Below are 7,382 nucleotides of genomic sequence, written 5' to 3'. Positions count from 1 at the left end.
ACATCATTAATTTGAGCAAGCATCACATACTCAACTGTTCCACAGAAAAATATTAAACATGTATGTTTTTATGAACAATTACATGTTTAATAGGTAGACAGAGTAGAACATGAAATGCAAGAGATGTGTGACACCTGATATACACAGCGTCTCAATCATACCCACCACTGTGTCAGGGCTGGACTGGCTGTAGCGGGCACCGGGCATTTCCCCGGTGGGCCACCAAGGCGGGGGCCGGTTTAGGGCCCCTGAGGGGCCATGTGTGTTACTGGTGGCCAGCAATATCACCCCCTGTAACAAAATCGGCTGATACCGGCCCTGGCAAACAGCTCGCCCCCGACCCTCCCCCCAAGGGGGGGGGGGTGGCCGAGCAGTTTTCTAGGGCCAGTTTTGGTTCCCAGTCCGGCCCTCGTCAGGGTGGACACTTTCATACAGTTATGTCTACATTACACATACAATCACATACACAGACTTTGTTCAATGTTGATGATGCAAATATATGTAACAACACCATCCACTGAAGTCTTGGGCACACAGATAGACTAGTAATTCACATTACACAAACAAGTTGAAAATGCAGAATAATTGTCTAAAAGCTTTAGGAATTACTTACACAACAGACATCTACAGTCTGAAATGACAAAATTGCACAATGGGTCATATAGTCCACAAATACAAGGCACATGTACATCCACAAATATTTATTTGTCACTGTGACCAATACTATGCGGAAAACTGGATTTATCTTCTAACATGCATGTATTTGCCCATGAAACAGAGTGTCATGTGCCCCTCAAGGTTATCTCCTCATGGGAGTGCATCTGAATCATTTAAAGGTCAATTTTATTTTATAAAAACTGCATTGACACATGTAATGGACAAAAATAACAACAATCACAGAAGTGTATGCTCTGACGACTGATTATTCAAAGGATGCAGTATCCGCATCAGAACCGATTTGGTCACAGCCATTAGCTGTTGGTTGTTATAGTGAGTGACGGGGGTGAGTATTCAAAGGACGTGGTGGCCGCATCAGAACCGATTCGGTCACCACCATTGGCTGTTGGTTGTTATGGTGAGCGAACGGGTGAGTATTCAAAGGACGCGGTAGGCAGATCTGAACTGATTCGGTCACAGTCATTGGTTGTTGGTCGTTATGGTGAGCGACATGCGATTGGGCTCATGTCTTCATCGCATGGAAACCAACTCAGTTACCTCCCATCACCAATGTATCAAAGTCAATCGTGGTGCTAAGATGGGTTTTTGAACATTGCGGTAGGTGTGTCGTTTGCAAGCAATGTAATGCATTGGACCGATTCGGAAAATGCCACCGATGCGAACCTATCACTTTTGATGCATGGATTTGAGACCACCTCTGCTGTTTAGATATGTCTGTCTGTTCCCTAGAGACTTCATTTGCCTGCACTACCTGCATCATTCCTGCACCTCCCCATCTCTCTGCTGCTATCAGCACCTCTGGTAGCTACTATGGCATGGACACAGCCCAGGGCCCCACCTTTCTCAGAGGAGGAGAACCAGGCCCTGCTGGACACACTCCTGCCACTGCGCAGCCAGCTGTACGGCAAACCAGAGAAGCAGGTGAGTGATTATTGCAGTGCATTGCCATTGCCATTGGACATGTGCAATTACCATGCACTACTGGTATTAGGAATCTCTTTTGCAAAAATTTAAGTCAGGTTTCTGAAAGTTTAACAGTGTGTAGGGAACTGTTCTGGGCAGGTACACTGCTGTAGAAGTGTGTACACTGGGGCAAACATATCATCACTGTTATCAGGGGACAGAGTCGTCATTGAACACAGGACTAATGCACATCATGCACATGATGCCATATGCCTACCCCTTAGATATTTTTGCCAAACTGACCATGACCTATGTGCAGAAGTGTCTGACTCAAAAACATGTTGCATGTGAACTAAGACACTGTCACCATGTTATTCTTACAGGTCATCCCCTATGAGAAGGCGAAGATGTGGAGGGCCATCGCCCGGAAGGTGTGCGACATGGGGTTGGACACTTGGCGTGCCTGTTGTTGCCGCAAGAGGGTGGCAGGACCTTCGTGGCTGGACCAATAAGATAGCTGAGGTCCAACTTGGCCTGTCATAACCTGGCAAGAGAGGCATGCACCAAACCTTCCCCCCCCCCACATGCTCTGCATCCTAGCGGTGGCCTTCCCTGATCTGGATGGGCGGTTGAAGGCCAAACAGCAGCAAGGAGGGGGTGAGTATGTGCTCTGTCCCACTTCTATCTTTAAGCATTCCTTTTGTAATATCTTATCCTGATGGCACTTTTACAGGTCGTAAATCAGCCAAACCCACTGTTATTTTCAAAAGATGCATATGCAGATGGATCATTAGATGCCTTGTTATGCCCCTTTCCTCAGGGACATGTGAGTAAGTTATGTGCAGGGTAGTGACAGTAGTGCCATGCACGTGTTCAGCAAAAATTCATAACACATGTGCATGTGGATAGGCTTCAGCAGTAATGCCATAGGTTGACATGACTGATGGGTAAGCCTGTTCTCAGTGTGGTTTTAACAAATCAGTGAAGTATGTTGTAATTGGAGTACTCAGTTATGGAAAGCCCATGCTATACATTGTGGCAGCATGTGTTGTCCATGTTCAGGCCTAGGTGAGTTTTGCTTGGTCAGTGTGCCAATGTTTGGTCCCAGTCGTGCTGCTAAGTGTAATCAAATGTATCCCATGGGACAATCACAGCTACGCCAACTCTGGTCACATGTCACACTGACCTTACACACGATGTTTTTAAATTTTCCATTCCCTCCATTCAAAAGAGTGAGTCCATGTGTCTGACTCTGTAAGGGTGAGAACACAAGCCATTCAGTGTCAAACAAAGGTGGTCACTGGACGAAACACGGCTGCAATTGGGAAATATGATGTTAGGTACACATTCACAATAGCTGATGTGTGTAAATGCTCTTGACTATTCCTCTTTGATGGCTTTGTAAATCATGTGTTTGATGCATCACTGACAGATTCAGAGATGTCAAATATTTTCTCTTAGAAAATCTGGGTTTTGACCATTTCAAGTTGCCTAAAGTGAGAATGTGTCAGTTTATGAGGATTAACTTCTTGACCTGGTTTGATGCTATGGTATATGTTGTTACACAGGTAAGGATGTTTGTATTTGTAGTTTTGGGCACTGTGTCAAGGATGTTATCACAGTTCTAATTTCTCTTTCTTTTTTGGCATTTAGTGATGATTGTTTTGGGGTATATTCTTTCCTTGAGTTTTTTGCTTAGGTCGTCTCCTTGTTGTTTGTATATCTGTATACTACTGCAGTTCCTCCTGATCCTCAGAAACTGACTGTACGGAAGATTTTCTCTCAGAGGCCTTGGATGGAGGCTGTTAAATGAGGGAAGGCTGTGTTTTTTGCAGTTGGTTTGTAAAAAGTCTTGGGGCCATATGTAGGTAATTTCTATTTACCGATTCCTAAATACCGAATTTTACCGATTCGGTATTTAAGAATCGGTAAATAGAATGTAGGTAAAAAATCGGTAAATTTTACTGATTCGGTAATATTCGTTATTACCGATTCGGTATTAACCGAATCGGTAATAAGGCATACCTTCCCATTCATTCCTATGGGCCTGGAGGCCCATAGGAATGAATGGGAAGCTATTCACTATTACCGATTCGGTAAATACCGAATCGGTAATAGGGGGAGCATATTCAAGGGTGGCAGGGTGTCACATTGACACCCTGTTGCACCCCTGAATCGTGCATGTGTGCACATGTGGCGCACATACATGGGCATGTATGTCTGCCACATGGCACTTTTAAAAAAGCACAAAATTGCTTATGAAAAGGTATTCGGTATTTACCATCAACTTGTAGTTGGTGGTAAATAACGAATCCTTAAACCAAAAATGCACTCACTTGAGTGCTCCCTACATAGGATTTAAGGATTCGGTAATTTACCGATTCGGTATTTTACCGATTTCTTAAAATACCGAATCGGTAAATTACCGAATCCTTCAATCCAGCCTTCTACATCTCAAAGGGATAAATACCGGTCGGTAACGGAAAATTTACTGATTTTCGGCCGTTACCGACCGGTATTAGCCCACCTACATATGGCCCTTGGTGAGTAGTTTATTTTCTGCGTAGATGCGGATGTCAGTCTACTGTAGTTTCATCTGCAGTGTAGGTGAATTTGAGAAATTTTTCTCGGGGTTGATCCATGTATGAAATTCTGGTAAGTTTTCAGGTTTATCTCACCAGATCATTAGTACATTGTCTATAGACCTTTTCCAGAAAAGGATCTTCGCCTTGAAAGGGTTAGTTTCACTCAGAATATGTTTTTCTTCAAAGGTACTCACATAGAGGCCTGCCAAACTAGGGGTGAATGTACTTCCCATTGAGGTCCAGTGCGTTTGTAGGTATAGGGTCCCATCATATTCAAAATAGTTTTCTGTTAACGCTAGGTGACAGCACTCAAGGACAACGTGTCTCTGTGTTTTATATAGCCAGTTTTCTTTGAATAGTAGCTCTTCGATAGTTTGCAGAGTGGCTTCTTGGGGGAGGCTCGTATATAAGCTCTCTATGTCTGGACCCACTAAACAGGTGCTTCCTTGTTGGTATGTCACATCTTTTAGAAGGTTCAGTAGATCACGTTAGTCTTTTAGATAGGTGGATTTTTATTGTACTAGGGGTCTCAGGTTATAGTCAGCAAAATGTGATAGAGGTTCTAACACACAGCCTATCCCTGAGACTATTGGTCTCCCTGGTGGTGGATTCCTATTCTTGTGGATCTTTGGTAGGCAATAGAAGTATGGTATCCGTGGGTTTGCGGGTCTTAGAAAACCAGCCTCATTTTTTGTGATGCAGCGATTCATTTCTGCCTCTTCTGTCATGATGTTTATGGTTCTTTTGCGTCTCGCTATCGGATCTTGAGGGACAGTCCTGTAGTGTCTCTCATCACCTAGAAGATCTGTGCACTGTTTGTGGTAATCTGATGTTGATAGGAGCACGATGCCTCCACCTTTATCCGTCAGTTATATTATCAAGTCTTTCCTTTGCTTTAATTCACTTAGTGTCAGTTGTTCCTTTTTCATAATGTTCATGAATGTTTTTTTTGTGTTTGTTTTTAAAGATTCAACTTCTTTGAACATAGCTTGTTCAAAGGTTAGTACTTTTACCGGTACTGCATGAGTTGGTGGACAAAAGGTGGATTTTAACCTGAGGTTATTGTGTCCCTCTTGGTGGGGTTCTTGCTTATCTTTGAAACAGACTTTCAGTTTTAACTTACAACAGAACTCAGCAACCTCACAATGTAGTTTAAATTGATCGAATGTTGGGGTAGGTACAAAACCTAATCCTTTGTTCAGTAGATGTAGTTGATCCTCCGTGAGTACATGTTCTGCCTACGACCAATGATTAGTTGTGCTCGGTCCTGGTCTGTCCCGATCCTTGGACATACTCCGGGTCTGTACTCCTTGTTTTGTTTCGTAGTAGTGCACTCATTTCTTCCTGCCTCTTTGTTGATTCTGACTTCTTCCTAAAAACGGTGGGCGCATTATAGGAAAGGGTTGTGGTGGTTCGTTGTGAATATAGGGGTTCATCCATCCATGGAATTGGGGGTAGAAAGGTTGAAACACTAGCATTTGGTGATCTCCAAAGGTAGGTGTTCTCCAGGTCATGTTCCGTTTTGCGTTGGGTTTCTGCCTCTTGTTCTGCCCCGTCATTGCTGTCTATTTTCTCACCTACTATTCCAATCTGAGCTATCGGATGAATTACCGGCAGACGAGAAGTTGTCAATGTCAATTTCTGGTGGGGTGTAGTCGTTTGTGGTGAAAGGGTGCATTTTTTTTTGCGAGAACCATTTCAGGCCTTTACCTAGTTTTGTATTTTGTTTTTAGTGGTATAGTCTTTCATCTCGTTCATCTCTATATTGATCTCTTCTAGTCGTTTTTTATAAACAGAGATTTGCACTGTTGTTTTAAGTTTAGCTTCCAATAGTTGAATTTTTATTGTTAGTACCTCTGACAGTCTTGTAGCTGTTTTTATAATCAATACCAGATAATCTCTAGTACATTTCCATGAGATTGCTGCCAAGTCTTTCTGAAGATGATGTCATGTAGAAAGATTCTGGGGGCGTTGCGGACCCAAAGGCCTTTGGGTGCCGCATTTGCTCTGAGATATTCGTTCATCATAAGGCCATAAATTGAACATATGATAAATGTTTCCCCAGTGCATATCAGACATTCAGCTATGACCCATCGCCCAGATTTATTGGCTAACATACGAGTGAATTGCAGACTAATGTTGAGCGCCAAGATAGCCACCCTGCGCATCCGGGTATTCTGTGTTCTACCCCCAAACAGTCTATATCTCATTGAATTCAGAAGATGAAGTTGGGCATCTTCAATATCAGTCCCCTGAATGCATTAAATATAGGTGGCTAATAGTTGTAACCCCACCGCAGTATTCTGCCTTTTCATGGGGTTGTTAAGCCCACTGATATTAATGGTGGCTATGCGTAAATTACCCATTCCTAAAATGAAAAGATCCTAGTACTTCTGAAAAATATTTACTGCAAAACATAAGATCAATAAAACAAAAGCCACTCCCACCAGCACACCAAACTTCCTAGCCAAATTATTCCCTAAAGCCCCCCGCCCACCCACAAACCCCTACCACCAAAACAAAGGTAACTAGACTTAACCTGAACCAGGATGACGACATCCGACACAATCCAACCCCCACCACCCTGCAGTGCTTCTCTCCAGCAATCTGTAACAGAAAATTAAATTAACCATTCCACGGATTGCCAACCAGCAGAGAGTAAACAAGGAATCTGCCTATTGCCACACCACCCCCATACGGTTATTTTATTTATCCTCCCACCAAGGGTAACACTGTTAATCGTATGAAATACTATGGTCCATCAGTCCATGATCCATCAGACCCCATTCCCGGGCCTGCCTGTAATATCCTTTAAATAAGCCTGAGCCTGAATTTCTGAGGTGAAACTTCGTATTTCCCCCTGAAGACAATCTTCAGTCAAGATGGATTCTCAAGATATACTTCAGCTCCCAGTTTTTGAAATGGGGCAAACAGCTGCCTTAAACACCACCTTCATTCTACAGTAGCATAAGCGAAATCTGGTCTGGTAAAAAAGATCACTCCGTCATCCTAACTTTTGGCAGTAAGAAGGGCCAGATCATAGAGAGCTTGTTGTAGCAAAAAGTTACCAAAGTACACCAGCATTGCCCGTGGGCGAACTGGGATTTTAGGGGTGCGTTCAGACAGATATAAAGGGAAGCTGTGAGCTCGCTAGATTTCCTTGTCCCAGTCCCATGACACCAACTCAGGAAAAGCACCACTTAGTAGGCAAACCAT

This window comes from Triturus cristatus, chromosome 9 (genome assembly GCF_964204655.1).
Source record: "Triturus cristatus chromosome 9, aTriCri1.1, whole genome shotgun sequence".
NCBI lineage: Eukaryota > Metazoa > Chordata > Amphibia > Caudata > Salamandridae > Triturus > Triturus cristatus.
Note: the sequence above shows the minus strand (reverse complement) of the source record.